Here is a 23,857-nt window from a genome sequence, read left to right on the forward strand (position 1 = left end):
GCCACAGAGACAGCTTGCAAAAGCATGTACTGACAAAGGCTAAAAAGCATTCATCTAGAAAGTTTCCTAGAAAAAGGTTAAAAAGGCAATAATCTGGAGAGTTTTGCAAGATTTTTTTTCCATTGACCAACGAAGAAACACATTGGTACTTTCACATGATGAGTGAGTACTTCAGGGTCTCTAACACTAACATGAGCAGCAGAGTGGCTCAGCGGAAGCGTGCTGGGCCCATAACCCAGAGGTCGATTGATCGAAACCATCCTCTGCTATGTGCACTTAATTTTTTTGTTAATTAAATTCTTATAAAACTGGGATTGATATTTGACTCTTTTATTTTTACTTAAAGTACAATAACTTTTAACATTTTAATTTGTTTTAATAGTATATTGACAGCATTGTTTTCTTTCAGAAATCCACTTAATTTTCTTTACCCTATTACTGAAATGGTAATTGACAAAAACAAGCTACATTGTCACCAGAAGAGCAATGCAAAATGTACAATTGATATTTCAAAATCATCTTTCCAGCTTGAATTTCAATGATGAATTGGGGCAACGATTTTGTGAGAAACATCTTCACACTTAAAGAAAGATTTTCTTAACTTATTACCTGTGTGCTGATTAGATATCACCTGGTTTTCACATTAAACAGATTCCCACTTGAGAAAGCAGCAAGGATGCAGTGAGGTTTATGTTTCCTGGTGTCAACCTGTATTCTTTCAGTGGACATTGTAATGAGGATGCATCTTGCTGCCTTTCCAATGAAGCAAGTTTTAATCAGTAATAGGTGAAAAACCATTCCTACAAAGGTGTTAATCAGAGACTTGGCTTTGTGGACACTTTTCAGAGAGCAAATGTGTTAGCATAAAAATAAAGCCATAAAATGGAGAGCTGATTAATCGCTCAATTGGATTTCTCTGCCTGCATAATTTTTTTTCTCTGCAACCCCATGCTAAATTGTGCTTCCTGTTTTTTATAAAATGACTTAATCAAATCTGACTCTGATTGCATCAGAGAAGGCCAGGTACCCTACACTATAAGAGGTGGTTTGAAATTTTGACTTGTCTACTTAAAGATCACCAAAATTTGATCACACGTTCAGTTACATCCCTCGATGGAATTGAACAACCAACCTTTCGGTTAACAGCTGAATGCGCTAACCGATTGCGCCACAGATACAGCTTGCAAAAATATGTACTGACAAAGGCTAAAAAGCATTCATCTAGAAAGTTTCCTAGAAAAAGGTTAAAAAGGCAATAATCTGGAGAGTTTTGCAAGATTTTTCTTCCATTGACCAACGAAGAAACACATTGGTACTTTCACATGATGAGTGAGTACTTCAGGATCTCTTACACTTACATGAGCAGCAGAGTGGCGCAGCGGAAGCGTGCTGGGCCCATAACCCAGAGGTCGATGGATCGAAACCATCCTCTGCTATGTGCATTTCTTATTTTGTTAATTAAATTCTTCCAAAACTGGGATTGATATTTTGACTCTTTTATTTTTACTTAAAGTACAATAACTTTTAACATTTTAATTTGTTTTAATAGTATATTGACAGCATTGTTTTCTTTCAGAAATCCACTTAATTTTCTTTACCCTATTACTGAAATGGTAATTGACAAAAACAAGCTACATTGTCACCAGAAGAGCAATGCAAAATGTACAATTGATATTTCAAAATCATCTTTCCAGCTTGAATTTCAATGATGCATTGGGGCAACGATTTTGTGAGAAACATCTTCACCCTTAAATAAAGATTTTCTTAACTTCTTACCTGTGTGCTGATTAGATATCACCTGGTTTTCACATTAAACAGATTCCCACTTGAGAAAGCAGCAAGGATGCAGTGAGGTTTATGTTTCCTGGTGTCAACCTGTATTATTTCAGTGGACATTGTAATGAGGATGCATCTTGCTGCCTTTCCAATGAAGCAAGTTTTAATCAGTAATAGGTGAAAAACCATTCCTACAAAGGTGTTAATCAGAGACTTGGCTTTGTGGACACTTTTCAGAGAGCAAATGTGTTAGCATAAAAATAAAGCCATAAAATGGAGAGCTGATTAATCACTCAATTGGATTTCTCTGCCTGCATAATTTTTTTTCTCTGCAACCCCATGCTAAATTGTGCTTCCTGTTTTTTATAAAATGACTTAATCAAATCTGACTCTGATTGCATCAGAGAAGGCCAGGTACCCTACACCATAAAAGGTGGTTTGAAATTTTGACTTGTCTACTTAAAGATCAGCAAAATTCGATCACAAGGTCAATTACATCCCTGGGTGGGATTGAACCACCAACCTTTCGGTTAACAGCCGAATGCGCTAACCGATTGCACCACAGAGACAGCTTGCAAAAGCATCTACTGACAAAGGCTAAAAAGCATTCATCTAGAAAGTTTCCTAGAAAAAGGTTAAAAAGGCAATAATCTGGAGAGTTTTGCAAGATTTTTCTTCCATTGACCAACGAAGAAACTCATTGGTACTTTCATATGATGAGTGAGTACTTCAGGATCTCTGACACTTACATGAGCAGCAGAGTGGCGCAGCGGAAGCGTGCTGGGCCCATAACCCAGAGGTCGGTGGATCGAAACCATCCTCTGCTATGTGCACTTATTTTTTTGTTAATTAAATTCTTCCAAAACTGGAATTGATATTTTGACTCTTTTATTTTTACTTAAAGTACAATAACTTTTAACATTTTAATTTGTTTTAATAGTATATTGACAGCATTGTTTTCTTTCAGAAATCCACTTAATTTTCTTTACCCTATTACTGAAATGGTAATTGATAAAAACAAGCTACATTGTCACCAGAAGAGCAATGCAAAATGTACAATTGATATTTCAAAATCATCTTTCCATCTTGAATTTCAATGATGCATTGGGGCAACGATTTTGTGAGAAACATCTTCACCCTTAAAGAAAGATTTTCTTAACTTCTTACCTGTGTGCTGATTAGATATCACCTGGTTTTCACATTAAACAGATTCCCACTTGAGAAAGCAGCAAGGATGCAGTGAGGTTTATGTTTCCTGGTGTCAACCTGTATTATTTCAGTGGACATTGTAATGAGGATGCATCTTGCTGCCTTTCCAATGAAGCAAGTTTTAATCAGTAATAGGTGAAAAACCATTCCAACAAAGGTGTTAATCAGAGACTTGGCTTTGTGGACACTTTTCAGAGAGCAAATGTGTTAGCATAAAAATAAAGCCATAAAATGGAGAGCTGATTAATCACTCAATTGGATTTCTCTGCCTGCATATTTTTTTTTCTCTGCAACCCCATGCTAAATTGTGCTTCCTGTTTTTTATAAAATGACTTAATCAAATCTGACTCTGATTGCATCAGAGAAGGCCAGGTACCCTACACTATAAGAGGTGGTTTGAAATTTTGACTTGTCTACTTAAAGATCAGCAAAATTTGATCACAAGGTCAATTACGTCCTTGGGTGGTATTGAACCACCAGCCTTTCGGTTAACAGCCGAATGCGCTAATCGATTGCACCACAGAGACATCTTGCAAAAGCATGTACTAACAAAGGCTAAAAAGCATTCATCTAGAAAGTTTCCTAGAAAAAGGTTAAAAAGGCAATAATCTGGAGAGTTTTGCAAGATTTTTCTTCCATTGACCAACGAAGAAACACATTGGTACTTTCACATGATGAGTGAGTACTTCAGGATCTCTGACACTTACATGAGCAGCAGAGTGGCGCAGCGGAAGCGTGCTGGGCCCATAACCCAGAGGTCGGTGGATCGAAACCATCCTCTGCTATGTGCACTTATTCTTTGGTTAATTAAATTCTTCCAAAACTGGAATTGATATTTTGACTCTTTTATTTTTACTTAAAGTACAATAACTTTTAACATTTTAATTTGTTTTAATAGTATATTGACAGCATTGTTTTCTTTCAGAAATCCACTTAATTTTCTTTACCCTATTACTGAAATGGTAATTGACAAAAACAAGCTACATTGTCACCAGAAGAGCAATGCAAAATGTACAATTGATATTTCAAAATCATCTTTCCAGCTTGAATTTCAATGATGCATTGGGGCAACGATTTTGTGAGAAACATCTTCACCCTTAAAGAAAGATTTTCTTAACTTCTTACCTGTGTGCTGATTAGATATCACCTGGTTTTCACATTAAACAGATTCCCACTTGAGAAAGCAGCAAGGATGCAGTGAGGTTTATGTTTCCTGGTGTCAACCTGTATTATTTCAGTGGACATTGTAATGAGGATGCATCTTGCTGCCTTTCCAATGAAGCAAGTTTTAATCAGTAATAGGTGAAAAACCATTCCTACAAAGGTGTTAATCAGAGACTTGGCTTTGTGGACACTTTTCAGAGAGCAAATGTGTTAGCATAAAAATAAAGCCATAAAATGGAGAGCTGATTAATCACTCAATTGGATTTCTCTGCCTGCATAATTTTTTTTCTCTGCAACCCCAATGCTAAATTGTGCTTCCTGTTTTTTATAAAATGACTTAATCAAATATGACTCTGATTGCATCAGAGAAGGACAGGTACCCTACACCATAAAAGGTGGTTTGAAATTTTGACTTGTCTACTTAAAGATCAGCAAAATTTGATCACAAGGTCAATTACGTCCCTGGGTGGTATTGAACCACCAGCCTTTCGGTTAACAGCCGAATGCGCTAATCGATTGCACCACAGAGACATCTTGCAAAAGCATGTACTAACAAAGGCTAAAAAGCATTCATCTAGAAAGTTTCCTAGAAAAAGGTTAAAAAGGCAATAATCTGGAGAGTTTTGCAAGATTTTTCTTCCATTGACCAACGAAGAAACACATTGGTACTTTCACATGATGAGTGAGTACTTCAGGATCTCTGACACTTACATGAGCAGCAGAGTGGCGCAGCGGAAGCGTGCTGGGCCCATAACCCAGAGGTCGGTGGATCGAAACCATCCTCTGCTATGTGCACTTATTTTTTGGTTAATTAAATTCTTCCAAAACTGGAATTGATATTTTGACTCTTTTATTTTTACTTAAAGTACAATAACTTTTAACATTTTAATTTGTTTTAATAGTATATTGACAGCATTGTTTTCTTTCAGAAATCCACTTAATTTTCTTTACCCTATTACTGAAATGGTAATTGACAAAAACAAGCTACATTGTCACCAGAAGAGCAATGCAAAATGTACAATTGATATTTCAAAATCATCTTTCCAGCTTGAATTTCAATGATGCATTGGGGCAACGATTTTGTGAGAAACATCTTCACCCTTAAAGAAAGATTTTCTTAACTTCTTACCTGTGTGCTGATTAGATATCACCTGGTTTTCACATTAAACAGATTCCCACTTGAGAAAGCAGCAAGGATGCAGTGAGGTTTATGTTTCCTGGTGTCAACCTGTATTATTTCAGTGGACATTGTAATGAGGATGCATCTTGCTGCCTTTCCAATGAAGCAAGTTTTAACCAGTAATAGGTGAAAAACCATTCCTACAAAGGTGTTAATCAGAGACTTGGCTTTGTGGACACTTTTCAGAGAGCAAATGTGTTAGCATAAAAATAAAGCCATAAAATGGAGAGCTGATTAATCACTCAATTGGATTTCTCTGCATGCATAATTTTTTTTCTCTGCAACCCCAATGCTAAATTGTGCTTCCTGTTTTTTATAAAATGACTTAATCAAATCTGACTCTGATTGCATCAGAGAAGGCCAGGTACCCTACACTATAAGAGGTGGTTTGAAATTTTGACTTGTCTACTTAAAGATCAGCAAAATTTGATCACAAGGTCAATTACGTCCCTGGGTGGTATTGAACCACCAGCCTTTCGGTTAACAGCCGAATGCGCTAATCGATTGCACCACAGAGACAACTTGCAAAAGCATGTACTAACAAAGGCTAAAAAGCATTCATCTAGAAAGTTTCCTAGAAAAAGGTTAAAAAGGCAATAATCTGGAGAGTTTTGCAAGATTTTTCTTCCATTGACCAACGAAGAAACACATTGGTACTTTCACATGATGAGTGAGTATTTCAGGATCTCTGACACTTACATGAGCAGCAGAGTGGCGCAGCGGAAGCGTGCTGGGCCCATAACCCAGAGGTCGGTGGATCGAAACCATCCTCTGCTATGTGCACTTATTTTTTGGTTAATTAAATTCTTCCAAAACTGGAATTGATATTTTGACTCTTTTATTTTTACTTAAAGTACAATAACTTTTAACATTTTAATTTGTTTTAATAGTATATTGACAGCATTGTTTTCTTTCAGAAATCCACTTAATTTTCTTTACCCTATTACTGAAATGGTAATTGACAAAAACAAGCTACATTGTCACCAGAAGAGCAATGCAAAATGTACAATTGATATTTCAAAATCATCTTTCCAGCTTGAATTTCAATGATGCATTGGGGCAACGATTTTGTGAGAAACATCTTCACCCTTAAAGAAAGATTTTCTTAACTTCTTACCTGTGTGCTGATTAGATATCACCTGGTTTTCACATTAAACAGATTCCCACTTGAGAAAGCAGCAAGGATGCAGTGAGGTTTATGTTTCCTGGTGTCAACCTGTATTATTTCAGTGGACATTGTAATGAGGATGCATCTTGCTGCCTTTCCAATGAAGCAAGTTTTAATCAGTAATAGGTGAAAAACCATTCCTACAAAGGTGTTAATCAGAGACTTGGCTTTGTGGACACTTTTCAGAGAGCAAATGTGTTAGCATAAAAATAAAGCCATAAAATGGAGAGCTGATTAATCACTCAATTGGATTTCTCTGCCTGCATAATATTTTTTCTCTGCAACCCCAATGCTAAATTGTGCTTCCTGTTTTTTATAAAATGACTTAATCAAATATGACTCTGATTGCATCAGAGAAGGCCAGGTACCCTACACCATAAAAGGTGGTTTGAAATTTTGACTTGTCTACTTAAAGATCACCAAAATTTGATCACAAGGTCAATTACGTCCCTGGGTGGGATTGAACCACCAACCTTTCGGTTAACAGCCGAATGCGCTAACCGATTGCGCCACAGAGACAGCTTGCAAAAGCATGTGCTGACAAAGGCTAAAAAGCATTCATCTAGAAAGTTTCCTAGAAAAAGGTTAAAAAGGCAATAATCTGGAGAGTTTTGCAAGATTTTTCTTCCATTGACCAACGAAGAAACACATTGGTACTTTCACATGATGAGTGAGTACTTCAGGATCTCTGACACTTATGTGAGCAGCAGAGTGGCGCAGCGGAAGCGTGCTGGGCCCATAACCCAGAGGTCGGTGGATCGAAACCATCCTCTGCTACGTGCACTTATTTTTTGGTTAATTAAATTCTTCCAAAACTGGAATTGATATTTTGACTCTTTTATTTTTACTTAAAGTACAATAACTTTTAACATTTTAATTTGTTTTAATAGTATATTGACAGCATTGTTTTCTTTCAGAAATCCACTTAATTTTCTTTACCCTATTACTGAAATGGTAATTGACAAAAACAAGCTACATTGTCACCAGAAGAGCAATGCAAAATGTACAATTGATATTTCAAAATCATCTTTCCAGCTTGAATTTCAATGATGCATTGGGGCAACGATTTTGTGAGAAACATCTTCACCCTTAAAGAAAGATTTTCTTAACTTCTTACCTGTGTGCTGATTAGATATCACCTGGTTTTCACATTAAACAGATTCCCACTTGAGAAAGCAGCAAGGATGCAGTGAGGTTTATGTTTCCTGGTGTCAACCTGTATTATTTCAGTGGACATTGTAATGAGGATGCATCTTGCTGCCTTTCCAATGAAGCAAGTTTTAATCAGTAATAGGTGAAAAAACATTCCAACAAAGGTGTTAATCAGAGACTTGGCTTTGTGGACACTTTTCAGAGAGCAAATGTGTTAGCATAAAAATAAAGCCATAAAATGGAGAGCTGATTAATCACTCAATTTGATTTCTCTGCCTGCATATTTTTTTTTTCTCTGCAACCCCATGCTAAATTGTGCTTCCTGTTTTTTATAAAATGACTTAATCAAATCTGACTCTGATTGCATCAGAGAAGGCCAGATACCCTACACTATAAGAGGTGGTTTGAAATGTTGAATTGTCTACTTAAAGATCACCAAAATTTGATCACAAGGTCAATTACGTCCCTGGGTGTGATTGAACCACCAACCTTTCGGTTAACAGCCGAATGCGCTAACCGATTGCGCGACAGAGACAGCTTGCAAAAGCATGTGCTGACAAAGGCTAAAAAGCATTCATCTAGAAAGTTTCCTAGAAAAAGGTTAAAAAGGCAATAATCTGGAGAGTTTTGCAAGATTTTTCTTCCATTGACCAACGAAGAAACACATTGGTACTTTCACATGATGAGTGAGTACTTCAGGATCTCTGACACTTACATGAGCAGCAGAGTGGCGCAGCGGAAGCGTGCTGGGCCCATAACCCAGAGGTCGGTGGATCGAAACCATCCTCTGCTATGTGCACTTATTTTTTTGTTAATTAAATTCTTCCAAAACTGGAATTGATATTTTGACTCTTTTATTTTTACTTAAAGTACAATAACTTTTAACATTTTAATTTGTTTTAATAGTATATTGACAGCATTGTTTTCTTTCAGAAATCCACTTAATTTTCTTTACCCTATTACTGAAATGGTAATTGACAAAAACAAGCTACATTGTCACCAGAAGAGCAATGCAAAATGTACAATTGATATTTCAAAATCATCTTTCCAGCTTGAATTTCAATGATGCATTGGGGCAACGATTTTGTGAGAAACATCTTCACCCTTAAGAAAGATTTTCTTAACTTCTTACCTGTGTGCTGATTAGATATCACCTGGTTTTCACATTAAACAGATTCCCACTTGAGAAAGCAGCAAGGATGCAGTGAGGTTTATGTTTCCTGGTGTCAACCTGTATTATTTCAGTGGACATTGTAATGAGGATGCATCTAGCTGCCTTTCCAATGAAGCAAGTTTTAATCAGTAATAGGTGAAAAACCATTCCTACAAAGGTGTTAATCAGAGACTTGGCTTTGTGGACACTTTTCAGAGAGCAAATGTGTTAGCATAAAAATAAAGCCATAAAATGGAGAGCTGATTAATCACTCAATTGGATTTCTCTGCCTGCATAATTTTTTTTCTCTGCAACCCCAATGCTAAATTGTGCTTCCTGTTTTTTATAAAATGACTTAATCAAATCTGACTCTGATTGCATCAGAGAAGGCCAGGTACCCTACACTATAAGAGGTGGTTTGAAATTTTGACTTGTCTACTTAAAGATCAGCAAAATTTGATCACAAGGTCAATTACGTCCCTGGGTGGTATTGAACCACCAGCCTTTCGGTTAACAGCCGAATGCGCTAATCGATTGCACCACAGAGACAACTTGCAAAAGCATGTACTAACAAAGGCTAAAAAGCATTCATCTAGAAAGTTTCCTAGAAAAAGGTTAAAAAGGCAATAATCTGGAGAGTTTTGCAAGATTTTTCTTCCATTGACCAACGAAGAAACACATTGGTACTTTCACATGATGAGTGAGTACTTCAGGATCTCTGACACTTACATGAGCAGCAGAGTGGCGCAGCGGAAGCGTGCTGGGCCCATAACCCATAGGTCGGTGGATCGAAACCATCCTCTGCTATGTGCACTTATTTTTTGGTTAATTAAATTCTTCCAAAACTGGAATTGATATTTTGACTCTTTTATTTTTACTTAAAGTACAATAACTTTTAACATTTTAATTTGTTTTAATAGTATATTGACAGCATTGTTTTCTTTCAGAAATCCACTTAATTTTCTTTACCCTATTACTGAAATGGTAATTGACAAAAACAAGCTACATTGTCACCAGAAGAGCAATGCAAAATGTACAATTAATATTTCAAAATCATCTTTCCAGCTTGAATTTCAATGATGCATTGGGGCAACGATTTTGTGAGAAACATCTTCACCCTTAAAGAAAGATTTTCTTAACTTCTTACCTGTGTGCTGATTAGATATCACCTGGTTTTCACATTAAACAGATTCCCACTTGAGAAAGCAGCAAGGATGCAGTGAGGTTTATGTTTCCTGGTGTCAACCTGTATTATTTCAGTGGACATTGTAATGAGGATGCATCTTGCTGCCTTTCCAATGAAGCAAGTTTTAATCAGTAATAGGTGAAAAACCATTCCTACAAAGGTGTTAATCAGAGACTTGGCTTTGTGGACACTTTTCAGAGAGCAAATGTGTTAGCATAAAAATAAAGCCATAAAATGGAGAGCTGATTAATCACTCAATTGGATTTCTCTGCGTGCATAATTTTTTTTCTCTGCAACCCCAATGCTAAATTGTGCTTCCTGTTTTTTATAAAATGACTTAATCAAATATGACTCTGATTGCATCAGAGAAGGCCAGGTACCCTACACCATAAAAGGTGGTTTGAAATTTTGACTTGTCTACTTAAAGATCACCAAAATTTGATCACAAGGTCAATTACGTCCCTGGGTGGGATTGAACCACCAACCTTTCGGTTAACAGCCGAATGCGCTAACCGATTGCACCACAGAGACAGCTTGCAAAAGCGTCTACTGACAAAGGCTAAAAAGCATTCATCTAGAAAGTTTCCTAGAAAAAGGTTAAAAAGGCAATAATCTGGAGAGTTTTGCAAGATTTTTCTTCCATTGACCAACGAAGAAACACATTGGTACTTTCACATGATGAGTGAGTACTTCAGGATCTCTGACACTTATGTGAGCAGCAGAGTGGCGCAGCAGAAGCGTGCTGGGCCCATAACCCAGAGGTCGGTGTATCGAAACCATCCTTTGCTATGTGCACTTATTTTTTTGTTAATTAAATTCTTCCAAAACTGGAATTGATATTTTGACTCTTTTATTTTTACTTAAAGTACAATAACTTTTAACATTTTAATTTGTTTTAATAGTATATTGACAGCATTGTTTTCTTTCAGAAATCCACTTAATTTTCTTTACCCTATTACTGAAATGGTAATTGACAAAAACAAGCTACATTGTCACCAGAAGAGCAATGCAAAATGTACAATTGATATTTCAAAATCATCTTTCCAGCTTGAATTTCAATGATGCATTGGGGCAACGATTTTGTGAGAAACATCTTCACCCTTAAAGAAAGATTTTATTAACTTCTTACCTGTGTGCTGATTAGATATCACCTGGTTTTCACATTAAACAGATTCCCACTTGAGAAAGCAGCAAGGATGCAGTGAGGTTTATGTTTCCTGGTGTCAACCTGTATTATTTCAGTGGACATTGTAATGAGGATGCATCTTGCTGCCTTTCCAATGAAGCAAGTTTTAATCAGTAATAGGTGAAAAACCATTCCTACAAAGGTGTTAATCAGAGACTTGGCTTTGTGGACACTTTTCAGAGAGCAAATGTGTTAGCATAAAAATAAAGCCATAAAATGGAGAGCTGATTAATCACTCAATTGGATTTCTCTGCGTGCATAATTTTTTTTCTCTGCAACCCCAATGCTAAATTGTGCTTCCTGTTTTTTATAAAATGACTTAATCAAATATGACTCTGATTGCATCAGAGAAGGCCAGGTACCCTACACCATAAAAGGTGGTTTGAAATTTTGACTTGTCTACTTAAAGATCAGCAAAATTTGATCACAAGGTCAATTACGTCTCTGGGTGGTATTGAACCACCAACCTTTCGGTTAACAGCCGAATGCGCTAACCGATTGCGCCACAGAGACAGCTTGCGAAAGCATGTGCTGACAAAGGCTAAAAAGCATTCATCTAGAAAGTTTCCTAGAAAAAGGTTAAAAAGGCAATAATCTGGAGAGTTTTGCAAGATTTTTCTTCCATTGACCAACGAAGAAACACATTGGTACTTTCACATGATGAGTGAGTACTTCAGGATCTCTGGCACTTACATGAGCAGCAGAGTGGCGCAGCGGAAGCGTGCTGGGCCCATAACCCAGAGGTCGGTGGATCGAAACCATCCTCTGCTATGTGCACTTATTTTTTTGTTAATTAAATTCTTCCAAAACTGGAATTGATATTTTGACTCTTTTATTTTTACTTAAAGTACAATAACTTTTAACATTTTAATTTGTTTTAATAGTATATTGACAGCATTGTTTTCTTTCAGAAATCCACTTAATTTTCTTTACCCTATTACTGAAATGGTAATTGACAAAAACAAGCTACATTGTCACCAGAAGAGCAATGCAAAATGTACAATTGATATTTCAAAATCATCTTTCCAGCTTGAATTTCAATGATGCATTGGGGCAACGATTTTGTGAGAAACATCTTCACCCTTAAAGAAAGATTTTCTTAACTTCTTACCTGTGTGCTGATTAGATATCACCTGGTTTTCACATTAAACAGATTCCCACTTGAGAAAGCAGCAAGGATGCAGTGAGGTTTATGTTTCCTGGTGTCAACCTGTATTATTTCAGTGGACATTGTAATGAGGATGCATCTTGCTGCCTTTCCAATGAAGCAAGTTTTAATCAGTAGTAGGTGAAAAACCATTCCTACAAAGTTGTTAATCAGAGACTTGGCTTTGTGGACACTTTTCAGAGAGCAAATGTGTTAGCATAAAAATAAAGCCATAAAATGGAGAGCTGATTAATCACTCAATTGGATTTCTCTGCCTGCATAATTTTTTTTCTCTGCAACCCCAATGCTAAATTGTGCTTCCTGTTTTTTATAAAATGACTTAATCAAATATGACTCTGATTGCATCAGAGAAGGCCAGGTACCCTACACCATAAAAGGTGGTTTGAAATTTTGACTTGTCTACTTAAAGATCAGCAAAATTTGATCACAAGGTCAATTACATCCCTGGGTGGGATTGAACCACCAACCTTTCGGTTAACAGCCGAATGCGCTATTCGATTGCACCACAGAGACAGCTTGCAAAAGCATCTACTGACAAAGGCTAAAAAGCATTCATCTAGAAAGTTTCCTAGAAAAAGGTTAAAAAGGCAATAATCTGGAGAGTTTTGCAAGATTTTTCTTCCATTGACCAACGAAGAAACACATTGGTACTTTCACATGATGAGTGAGTACTTCAGGATCTCTGACACTTACATGAGCAGCAGAGTGGCGCAGCGGAAGCGTGCTGGGCCCATAACCCATAGGTCGGTGGATCGAAACCATCCTCTGCTATGTGCACTTATTTTTTGGTTAATTAAATTCTTCCAAAACTGGAATTGATATTTTGACTCTTTTATTTTTACTTAAAGTACAATAACTTTTAACATTTTAATTTGTTTTAATAGTATATTGACAGCATTGTTTTCTTTCAGAAATCCACTTAATTTTCTTTACCCTATTACTGAAATGGTAATTGACAAAAACAAGCTACATTGTCACCAGAAGAGCAATGCAAAATGTACAATTGATATTTCAAAATCATCTTTCCAGCTTGAATTTCAATGATGCATTGGGGCAACGATTTTGTGAGAAACATCTTCACCCTTAAAGAACGATTTTCTTAACTTCTTACCTGTGTGCTGATTAGATATCACCTGGTTTTCACATTAAACAGATTCCCACTTGAGAAAGCAGCAAGGATGCAGTGAGGTTTATGTTTCCTGGTGTCAACCTGTATTATTTCAGTGGACATTGTAATGAGGATGCATCTTGCTGCCTTTCCAATGAAGCAAGTTTTAATCAGTAATAGGTGAAAAACCATTCCTACAAAGGTGTTAATCAGAGACTTGGCTTTGTACACACTTTTCAGAGAGCAAATGTGTTAGCATAAAAATAAAGCCATAAAATGGAGAGCTGATTAATCACTCAATTGGATTTCTCTGCCTGCATAATTTTTTTTCTCTGCAACCCCAATGCTAAATTGTGCTTCCTGTTTTTTATAAAATGACTTAATCAAATATGACTCTGATTGCATCAGAGAAGGCCAGGTACCCTACACCATAAAAGGTGGTTTGAAATTTTGACTTGTCTACTTAAAGATCAGCAAAATTTGATCACAAGGTCAATTACGTCCCTTGGTGGGATTGAACCACCAACCTTTCGGTTAACAGCCGAATGCGCTATTCGATTGCACCACAGAGACAGCTTGCAAAAGCATCTACTGACAAAGGCTAAAAAGCATTCATCTAGAAAGTTTCCTAGAAAAAGGTTAAAAAGGCAATAATCTGGAGAGTTTTGCAAGATTTTTCTTCCATTGACCAACGAAGAAACACATTGGTACTTTCACATGATGAGTGAGTACTTCAGGATCTCTGACACTTACATGAGCAGCAGAGTGGCGCAGCGGAAGCGTGCTGGGCCCATAACCCATAGGTCGGTGGATCGAAACCATCCTCTGCTATGTGCACTTATTTTTTTGTTAATTAAATTCTTCCAAAACTGGAATTGATATTTTGACTCTTTTATTTTTACTTAAAGTACAATAACTTTTAACATTTTAATTTGTTTTAATAGTATATTGACAGCATTGTTTTCTTTCAGAAATCCACTTAATTTTCTTTACCCTATTACTGAAATGGTAATTGACAAAAACAAGCTACATTGTCACCAGAAGAGCAATGCAAAATGTACAATTGATATTTCAAAATCATCTTTCCATCTTGAATTTCAATGATGCATTGGGGCAACGATTTTGTGAGAAACATCTTCACCCTTAAAGAAAGATTTTATTAACTTCTTACCTGTGTGCTGATTAGATATCACCTGGTTTTCACATTAAACAGATTCCCACTTGAGAAAGCAGCAAGGATGCAGTGAGGTTTATGTTTCCTGGTGTCAACCTGTATTATTTCAGTGGACATTGTAATGAGGATGCATCTTGCTGCCTTTCCAATGCAGCAAGTTTTAATCAGTAATAGGTGAAAAACCATTCCAACAAAGGTGTTAATCAGAGACTTGGCTTTGTGGACACTTTTCAGAGAGCAAATGTGTTAGCATAAAAATAAAGCCATAAAATGGAGAGCTGATTAATCACTCAATTGGATTTCTCTGCCTGCATATTTTTTTTTCTCTGCAACCCCATGCTAAATTGTGCTTCCTGTTTTTTATAAAATGACTTAATCAAATCTGACTCTGATTGCATCAGAGAAGGCCAGGTACCCTACACTATAAGAGGTGGTTTGAAATTTTGACTTGTCTACTTAAAGATCAGCAAAATTTGATCACAAGGTCAATTACGTCCCTGGGTGGTATTGAACCACCAGCCTTTCGGTTAACAGCCGAATGCGCTAATCGATTGCACCACAGAGACAACTTGCAAAAGCATGTACTAACAAAGGCTAAAAAGCATTCATCTAGAAAGTTTCCTAGAAAAAGGTTAAAAAGGCAATAATCTGGAGAGTTTTGCAAGATTTTTCTTCCATTGACCAACGAAGAAACACATTGGTACTTTCACATGATGAGTGAGTACTTCAGGATCTCTGATACTTACATGAGCAGCAGAGTGGCGCAGCGGAAGCGTGCTGGGCCCATAACCCATAGGTCGGTGGATCGAAACCATCCTCTGCTATGTACACTTATTTTTTGGTTAATTAAATTCTTCCAAAACTGGAATTGATATTTTGACTCTTTTATTTTTACTTAAAGTACAATAACTTTTAACATTTTAATTTGTTTTAATAGTATATTGACAGCATTGTTTTCTTTCAGAAATCCACTTAATTTTCTTTACCCTATTACTGAAATGGTAATTGACAAAAACAAGCTACATTGTCACCAGATGAGCAATGCAAAATGTACAATTGATATTTCAAAATCATCTTTCCATCTTGAATTTCAATGATGCATTGGGGCAACGATTTTGTGAGAAACATCTTCACCCTTAAAGAAAGATTTTCTTAACTTCTTACCTGTGTGCTGATTAGATATCACCTGGTTTTCACATTAAACAGATTCCCACTTGAGAAAGCAGCAAGGATGCAGTGAGGTTTATGTTTCCTGGTGTCAACCTGTATTATTTCAGTGGACATTGTAATGAGGATGCATCTTGCTGCCTTTCCAATGAAGCAAGTTTTAATCAGTAATAGGTGAAAAACCATTCCTACAAAGGTGTTAATCAGAGACTTGGCTTTGTGGACACTTTTCAGAGAGCAAATGTGTTAGCATAAAAATAAAGCCATAAAATGGAGAGCTGATTAATCACTCAATTGGATTTCTCTGCCTGCATAATTTTTTTTCTCTGCAACCCCATGCTAAATTGTGCTTCCTGTTTTTTATAAAATGACTTAATCAAAGCTGACTCTGATTGCATCAGAGAAGGCCAGGTACCCTACACTATAAGAGGTGGTTTGAAATTTTGACTTGTCTACTTAAAGATCACCAAAATTTGATCACAAGGTCAATTACGTCCCTGGGTGGGATTGAACCACCAACCTTTCGGTTAACAGCTGAATGCGCTAACCGATTGCGCCACAGAGACAGCTTGCAAAAGCATGTACTGACAAAGGCTAAAAAGCATTCATCTAGAAAGTTTCCTAGAAAAAGGTTAAAAAGGCAATAATCTGGAGAGTTTTGCAAGATTTTTCTTCCATTGACCAACGAAGAAACACATTGGTACTTTCACATGATGAGTGAGTACTGCAGGATCTCTGACACTTACATGAGCAGCAGAGTGGCGCAGTGGAAGCGTGCTGGACCCATAACCCAGAGGTCGGTGGATCGAAACCATCCTCTGCTATGTGCACTTATTTTTTTGTTAATTAAATTCTTCCAAAACTGGAATTGATATTTTGACTCTTTTATTTTTACTTAAAGTACAATAACTTTTAACATTTTAATGTGTTTTAATAGTATATTGACAGCATTGTTTTCTTTCAGAAATCCACTTAATTTTCTTTACCCTATTACTGAAATGGTAATTGACAAAAACAAGCTACATTGTCACCAGAAGAGCAATGCAAAATGTACAATTGATATTTCAAAATCATCTTTCCAGCTTGAATTTCAATGATGCATTGGGGCAACGATTTTGTGAGAAACATCTTCACCCTTAAAGAAAGATTTTCTTAACTTCTTACCTGTGTGCTGATTAGATATCACCTGGTTTTCACATTAAACAGATTCCCACTTGAGAAAGCAGCAAGGATGCAGTGAGGTTTATGTTTCCTGGTGTCAACCTGTATTATTTCAGTGGACATTGTAATGAGGATGCATCTTGCTGCCTTTCCAATGAAGCAAGTTTTAATCAGTAATAGGTGAAAAACCATTCCTACAAAGGTGTTAATCAGAGACTTGGCTTTGTGGACACTTTTCAGAGAGCAAATGTGTTAGCATAAAAATAAAGCCATAAAATGGAGAGCTGATTAATCACTCAATTGGATTTCTCTGCCTGCATAATTTTTTTTCTCTGCAACCCCATGCTAAATTGTGCTTCCTGTTTTTTATAAAATGACTTAATCAAATCTGACTCTTATTGCATCAGAGAAGGCCAGGTACCCTACACTATAAGAGGTGGTTTGAAATTTTGACTTGTCTACTTAAAGATCAGCAAAATTTGATCACAAGGTCAATTACGTCCCTGGGTGGTATTGAACCACCAGCCTTTTGGTTAACAGCCGAATGCGCTAACCGATTGCACCACAGAGACAACTTGCAAAAGCATGTACTAACAAAGGCTAAAAAGCATTCATCTAGAAAGTTTCCTAGAAAAAGGTTAAAAAGGCAATAATCTGGAGAGTTTTGCAAGATTTTTCTTCCATTGACCAACGAAGAAACACATTGGTACTTTCAGATGATGAGTGAGTACTTCAGGATCTCTGACACTTACGTGAGCAGCAGAGTGGCGCAGCGGAAGCGTGCTGAGCCCATAACCCAGAGGTCGGTGGATCGAAACCATCCTCTGCTATGTGCACTTATTTTTTTGTTAATTAAATTCTTCCAAAACTGGAATTGATATTTTGACTCTTTTATTTTTACTTAAAGTACAATAACTTTTAACATTTTAATTTGTTTTAATAGTATATTGACAGCATTGTTTTCTTTCAGAAATCCACTTAATTTTCTTTACCCTATTACTGAAATGGTAATTGACAAAAACAAGCTACATTGTCACCAGAAGAGCAATGCAAAATGTACAATTGATATTTCAAAATCATCTTTCCAGCTTGAATTTCAATGATGCATTGGGGCAACGATTTTGTGAGAAACATCTTCACCCTTAAAGAAAGATTTTCTTAACTTCTTACCTGTGTGCTGATTAGATATCACCTGGTTTTCACATTAAATAGATTCCCACTTGAGAAAGCAGCAAGGATGCAGTGAGGTTTATGTTTCCTGGTGTCAACCTGTATTATTTCAGTGGACATTGTAATGAGCATGCATCTTGCTGCCTTTCCAATGAAGCAAGTTTTAATCAGTAATAGGTAAAAAACCATTCCTACAAAGGTGTTAATCAGAGACTTGGCTTTGTGGACACTTTTCAGAGAGCAAATGTGTTAGCATAAAAATAAAGCCATAAAATGGAGAGCTGATTAATCACTCAATTGGATTTCTCTGCCTGCATAAATTTTTTTCTCTGCAACCCCATGCTAAATTGTGCTTCCTGTTTTTTATAAAATGACTTAATCAAATATGACTCTGATTGCATCAGAGAAGGCCAGGTACCCTACACCATAAGAGGTGGTTTGAAATTTTGACTTGTCTACTTAAAGATCACCAAAATTTGATCACAAGGTCAATTACGTCCCTCGGTGGGATTGAACCACCAACCTTTCGGTTAACAGCTGAATGCGCTAACCGATTGCGCCACAGAGACAGCTTGCAAAAGCATGTGCTGACAAAGGCTAAAAAGCATTCATCTAGAAAGTTTCCTAGAAAAAGGTTAAAAAGGCAATAATCTGGAGAGTTTTGCAAGATTTTTCTTCCATTGACCAACGAAGAAACACATTGGTACTTTCACATGATGAGTGAGTACTTCAGGATCTCTGACACTTACATGAGCAGCAGAGTGTCGCAGCAGAAGCGTGCTGGGCCCATAACCCCGAGGTCGGTGGATCGAAACCATCCTCTGCTATGTGCACTTATTTTTTTGTTAATTAAATTCTTCCAAAACTGGAATTGATATTTTGACTCTTTTATTTTTACTTAAAGTACAATAACTTTTAACATTTTAATTTGTTTTAATAGTATATTGACAGCATTGTTTTCTTTCAGAAATCCACTTAATTTTCTTTACCCTATTACTGAAATGGTAATTGACAAAAACAAGCTACATTGTCACCAGATGAGCAATGCAAAATGTACAATTGATATTTCAAAATCATCTTTCCATCTTGAATTTCAATGATGCATTGGGGCAACGATTTTGTGAGAAACATCTTCACCCTTAAAGAAAGATTTTCTTAACTTCTTACCTGTGTGCTGATTAGATATCACCTGGTTTTCACATTAAACAGATTCCCACTTGAGAAAGCAGCAAGGATGCAGTGAGGTTTATGTTTCCTGGTGTCAACCTGTATTATTTCAGTGGACATTGTAATGAGGATGCATCTTGCTGCCTTTCCAATGAAGCAAGTTTTAATCAGTAATAGGTGAAAAACCATTCCTACAAAGGTGTTAATCAGAGACTTGGCTTTGTGGACACTTTTCAGAGAGCAAATGTGTTAGCATAAAAATAAAGCCATAAAATGGAGAGCTGATTAATCACTCAATTGGATTTCTCTGCCTGCATAATTTTTTTCTCTGCAACCCCATGCTAAATTGTGCTTCCTGTTTTTTATAAAATGACTTAATCAAATCTGACTCTGATTGCATCAGAGAAGGCCAGTTACCCTACACTATAAGAGGTGGTTTGAAATTTTGACTTGTCTACTTAAAGATCACCAAAATTTGATCACAAGGTCAATTACGTCCCTGGGTGGGATTGAACCACCAACCTTTCGGTTAACAGCTGAATGCGCTAACCAATTGCGCCACAGAGACAGCTTGCAAAAGCATGTACTGACAAAGGCTAAAAAGCATTCATCTAGAAAGTTTCCTAGAAAAAGGTTAAAAAGGCAATAATCTGGAGAGTTTTGCAAGATTTTTCTTCCATTGACCAACGAAGAAACACATTGGTATTTTCATATGATGAGTGAGTACTTCAGGATCTCTGACACTTACATGAGCAGCAGAGTGGCACAGCGGAAGCGTGCTGGGCACATAACCCAGAGGTCATAGGATCGAAACCATCCTCTGCTATGTGCACTTATTTTTTTGTTAATTAAATTCTTCCAAAACCGGAATTGATATTTTGACTCTTTTATTTTTACTTAAAGTACAATAACTTTTAACATTTTAATTTGTTTTAATAGTATATTGACAGCATTGTTTTCTTTCAGAAATCCACTTAATTTTCTTTACCCTATTACTGAAATGGTAATTGACAAAAACAAGCTACATTGTCACCAGAAGAGCAATGCAAAATGTACAATTGATATTTCAAAATCATCTTTCCATCTTGAATTTCAATGATGCATTGGGGCAACTATTTTGTGAGAAACATCTTCACACTTAAAGAAAGATTTTCTTAACTTCTTACCTGTGTGCTGATTAGATATCACCTGGTTTTCACATTAAACAGATTCCCACTTGAGAAAGCAGCAAGGATGCAGTGAGGTTTATGTTTCCTGGTGTCAACCTGTATTATTTCAGTGGACATTGTAATGAGGATGCATCTTGCTGCCTTTCCAATGAAGCAAGTTTTAATCAGTAATAGGTGAAAAACCATTCCTACAAAGGTGTTAATCAGAGACTTGGCTTTGTGGACTCTTTTCAGAGAGCAAATGTGTTAGCATAAAAATAAAGCCATAAAATGGAGAGCTGATTAATCACTCAATTGGATTTCTCTGCCTGCATATTTTTTTTTCTCTGCAACCCCATGCTAAATTGTGCTTCCTGTTTTTTATAAAATGACTTAATCAAATCTGACTCTGATTGCATCAGAGAAGGCCAGGTACCCTACACTATAAGAGGTGGTTTGAAATTTTGACTTGTCTACTTAAAGATCAGCAAAATTTGATCACAAGGTCAATTACGTCCCTGGGTGGTATTGAACCACCAACCTTTCGGTTAACAGCCGAATGCGCTAACCGATTGCACCACAGAGACAACTTGCAAAAGCATGTACTGACAAAGGCTAAAAAGCATTCATCTAGAAAGTTTCCTAGAAAAAGGTTAAAAAGGCAATAATCTGGAGAGTTTTGCAAGATTTTTCTTCCATTGACCAACGAAGAAACACATTGGTACTTTCACATGATGAGTGAGTACTTCAGGATCTCTGACACTTACGTGAGCAGCAGAGTGGCGCAGTGGAAGCGTGCTGGGCCCATAACCCAGAAGTTGGTGGATCGAAACCATCCTCTGCTATGTGCACTTATTTTTTGTTAATTAAATTCTTCCAAAACTGGAATTGATATTTTGACTCTTTTATTTTTACTTAAAGTACAATAACTTTTAACATTTTAATTTGTTTTAATAGTATATTGACAGCATTGTATTCTTTCAGAAATCCACTTAATTTTCTTTACCCTATTACTGAAATGGTAATTGACAAAAACAAGCTACATTGTCACCAGAAGAGCAATGCAAAATGTACAATTGATATTTCAAAATCATCTTTCCAGCTTGAATTTCAATGATGCATTGGGGCAACGATTTTGTGAGAAACATCTTCACCCTTAAAGAAAGATTTTCTTAACTTCTTACCTGTGTGCTGATTAGATATCACCTGGTTTTCACATTAAATAGATTCCCACTTGAGAAAGCAGCAAGGATGCAGTGAGGTTTATGTTTCCTGGTGTCAACCTGTATTATTTCAGTGGACATTGTAATGAGCATGCATCTTGCTGCCTTTCCAATGAAGCAAGTTTTAATCAGTAATAGGTAAAAAACCATTCCTACAAAGGTGTTAATCAGAGACTTGGCTTTGTGGACACTTTTCAGAGAGCAAATGTGTTAGCATAAAAATAAAGCCATAAAATGGAGAGCTGATTAATCACTCAATTGGATTTCTCTGCCTGCATAATTTTTTTTCTCTGCAACCCCATGCTAAATTGTGCTTCCTGTTTTTTATAAAATGACTTAATCAAATATGACTCTGATTGCATCAGAGAAGGCCAGGTACCTACACCATAAGAGGTGGTTTGAAATTTTGACTTGTCTACTTAAAGATCACCAAAATTTGATCACAAGGTCAATTACGTCCCTGGGTGGGATTGAACCACCAACCTTTCGGTTAACAGCCGAATGCGCTAACCGATTGCGCCACAGAGACAGCTTGCAAAAGCATGTACTGACAAAGGCTAAAAAGCATTCATCTAGAAAGTTTCCTAGAAAAAGGTTAAAAAGGCAATAATCTGGAGAGTTTTGCAAGATTTTTCTTCCATTGACCAACGAAGAAACACATTGGTACTTTCACATGATGAGTGAGTACTTCAGGATCTCTGACACTGACATGAGCAGCAGAGTTGCGCAGCGGAAGCGTGCTGGGCCCATAACCGTGAGGTCGGTGGATCGAAACCATCCTCTGCTATGTGCACTTATTTTTTTGTTAATTAAATTCTTCCAAAACTGGAATTGATATTTTGACTCTTTTATTTTTACTTAAAGTACAATAACTTTTAACATTTTAATTTGTTTTAATAGTATATTGACAGCATTGTTTTCTTTAAGAAATCCACTTAATTTTCTTTACCCTATTACTGAAATGGTAATTGACAAAAACAAGCTACATTGTCACCAGAAGAGCAATGCAAAATGTACAATTGATATTTCAAAATCATCTTTCCAGCTTGAATTTCAATGATGCATTGGGGCAACGATTTTGTGAGAAACATCTTCACCCTTAAAGAAAGATTTTCTTAACTTCTTACCTGTGTGCTGATTAGATATCACCTGGTTTTCACATTAAACAGATTCCCACTTGAGAAAGCAGCAAGGATGCAGTGAGGTTTATGTTTCCTGGTGTCAACCTGTATTATTTCAGTGGACATTGTAATGAGGATGCATCTTGCTGCCTTTCCAATGAAGCAAGTTTTAATCAGTAATAGGTGAAAAAACATTCCTACAAAGGTGTTAATCAGAGACTTGGCTTTGTGGACACTTTTCAGAGAGCAAATGTGTTAGCATAAAAATAAAGCCATAAAATGGAGAGCTGATTAATCACTCAATTGGATTTCTCTGCCTGCATAATTTTTTTTCTCTGCAACCCCATGCTAAATTGTGCTTCCTGTTTTTTATAAAATGACTTAATCAAATCTGACTCTGATTGCATCAGAGAAGGCCAGGTACCCTACACTATAAGAGGTGGTTTGAAATTTTGACTTGTCTACTTAAAGATCACCAAAATTTGATCACAAGGTCAATTACGTCCCCGGGTGGGATTGAACCACCAACCTTTCGGTTAACAGCCAAATGCGCTAACTGATTTCGCCACAGAGACAGCTTGCAAAAGCATGTACTGACAAAGGCTAAAAAGCATTCATCTAGAAAGTTTCCTAGAAAAAGGTTAAAAAGGCAATAATCTGGAGAGTTTTGCAAGATTTTTCTTCCATTGACCAACGAAGAAACACATTGGTACTTTCACATGATGAGTGAGTTCTTCAGGATCTCTGACACTTACATGAGCAGCAGAGTGGCGCAGCGGAAGCGTGCTGGGCCCATAACCCAGAGGTCGGTGGATCGAAACCATCCTCTGCTATGTGCACTTATTTTTTTGTTAATTAAATTCTTCCAAAACTGGAATTGATATTTTGACTCTTTTATTTTTACTTAAAGTACAATAACTTTTAACATTTTAATTTGTTTTAATAGTATATTGACAGCATTGTTTTCTTTCAGAAATCCACTTAATTTTCTTTACCCTATTACTGAAATGGTAATTGACAAAAACAAGCTACATTGTCACCAGAAGAGCAATGCAAAATGTACAATTGATATTTCA

At 36.6% G+C, this 23,857-nt stretch overlaps 16 non-coding genes across 16 annotated transcripts; 9 read left to right on the plus strand and 7 right to left on the minus strand.

Moving 5' to 3' along the window:
• The first annotated feature begins 1,364 nt into the window (after positions 1-1,364).
• TRNAM-CAU (transfer RNA methionine (anticodon CAU)) lies at positions 1,365-1,436 on the plus strand. The gene has a single exon. It is a non-coding gene; the product is annotated as a tRNA-Met (tRNA).
• Positions 1,437-2,531: 1,095 nt separating this feature from the next.
• Positions 2,532-2,603, plus strand: TRNAM-CAU (transfer RNA methionine (anticodon CAU)). The gene has a single exon. It is a non-coding gene; the product is annotated as a tRNA-Met (tRNA).
• A 1,095-nt stretch (positions 2,604-3,698) lies between these two features.
• Positions 3,699-3,770, plus strand: TRNAM-CAU (transfer RNA methionine (anticodon CAU)). The gene has a single exon. It is a non-coding gene; the product is annotated as a tRNA-Met (tRNA).
• A 1,096-nt stretch (positions 3,771-4,866) lies between these two features.
• Positions 4,867-4,938, plus strand: TRNAM-CAU (transfer RNA methionine (anticodon CAU)). The gene has a single exon. It is a non-coding gene; the product is annotated as a tRNA-Met (tRNA).
• Positions 4,939-6,034: 1,096 nt separating this feature from the next.
• Positions 6,035-6,106, plus strand: TRNAM-CAU (transfer RNA methionine (anticodon CAU)). Its single transcript has one exon. It is a non-coding gene; the product is annotated as a tRNA-Met (tRNA).
• An 836-nt stretch (positions 6,107-6,942) lies between these two features.
• On the minus strand, positions 6,943-7,016 carry TRNAN-GUU (transfer RNA asparagine (anticodon GUU)). The gene has a single exon. It is a non-coding gene; the product is annotated as a tRNA-Asn (tRNA).
• A 186-nt stretch (positions 7,017-7,202) lies between these two features.
• TRNAM-CAU (transfer RNA methionine (anticodon CAU)) lies at positions 7,203-7,274 on the plus strand. The gene has a single exon. It is a non-coding gene; the product is annotated as a tRNA-Met (tRNA).
• Positions 7,275-8,370: 1,096 nt separating this feature from the next.
• TRNAM-CAU (transfer RNA methionine (anticodon CAU)) lies at positions 8,371-8,442 on the plus strand. The gene has a single exon. It is a non-coding gene; the product is annotated as a tRNA-Met (tRNA).
• A 2,003-nt stretch (positions 8,443-10,445) lies between these two features.
• Positions 10,446-10,519, minus strand: TRNAN-GUU (transfer RNA asparagine (anticodon GUU)). The gene has a single exon. It is a non-coding gene; the product is annotated as a tRNA-Asn (tRNA).
• A 1,094-nt stretch (positions 10,520-11,613) lies between these two features.
• On the minus strand, positions 11,614-11,687 carry TRNAN-GUU (transfer RNA asparagine (anticodon GUU)). Its single transcript has one exon. It is a non-coding gene; the product is annotated as a tRNA-Asn (tRNA).
• A 186-nt stretch (positions 11,688-11,873) lies between these two features.
• Positions 11,874-11,945, plus strand: TRNAM-CAU (transfer RNA methionine (anticodon CAU)). Its single transcript has one exon. It is a non-coding gene; the product is annotated as a tRNA-Met (tRNA).
• A 4,338-nt stretch (positions 11,946-16,283) lies between these two features.
• On the minus strand, positions 16,284-16,357 carry TRNAN-GUU (transfer RNA asparagine (anticodon GUU)). The gene has a single exon. It is a non-coding gene; the product is annotated as a tRNA-Asn (tRNA).
• Positions 16,358-19,783: 3,426 nt separating this feature from the next.
• On the minus strand, positions 19,784-19,857 carry TRNAN-GUU (transfer RNA asparagine (anticodon GUU)). Its single transcript has one exon. It is a non-coding gene; the product is annotated as a tRNA-Asn (tRNA).
• A 1,093-nt stretch (positions 19,858-20,950) lies between these two features.
• TRNAN-GUU (transfer RNA asparagine (anticodon GUU)) lies at positions 20,951-21,024 on the minus strand. The gene has a single exon. It is a non-coding gene; the product is annotated as a tRNA-Asn (tRNA).
• Positions 21,025-22,115: 1,091 nt separating this feature from the next.
• Positions 22,116-22,189, minus strand: TRNAN-GUU (transfer RNA asparagine (anticodon GUU)). Its single transcript has one exon. It is a non-coding gene; the product is annotated as a tRNA-Asn (tRNA).
• Positions 22,190-23,542: 1,353 nt separating this feature from the next.
• Positions 23,543-23,614, plus strand: TRNAM-CAU (transfer RNA methionine (anticodon CAU)). Its single transcript has one exon. It is a non-coding gene; the product is annotated as a tRNA-Met (tRNA).
• The last annotated feature ends 243 nt before the right edge of the window (positions 23,615-23,857 follow it).

The sequence above is a fragment of the Pseudophryne corroboree genome, chromosome 4 (genome assembly GCF_028390025.1).
Source record: "Pseudophryne corroboree isolate aPseCor3 chromosome 4, aPseCor3.hap2, whole genome shotgun sequence".
NCBI classification, from domain to species: Eukaryota; Metazoa; Chordata; class Amphibia; order Anura; family Myobatrachidae; genus Pseudophryne; species Pseudophryne corroboree.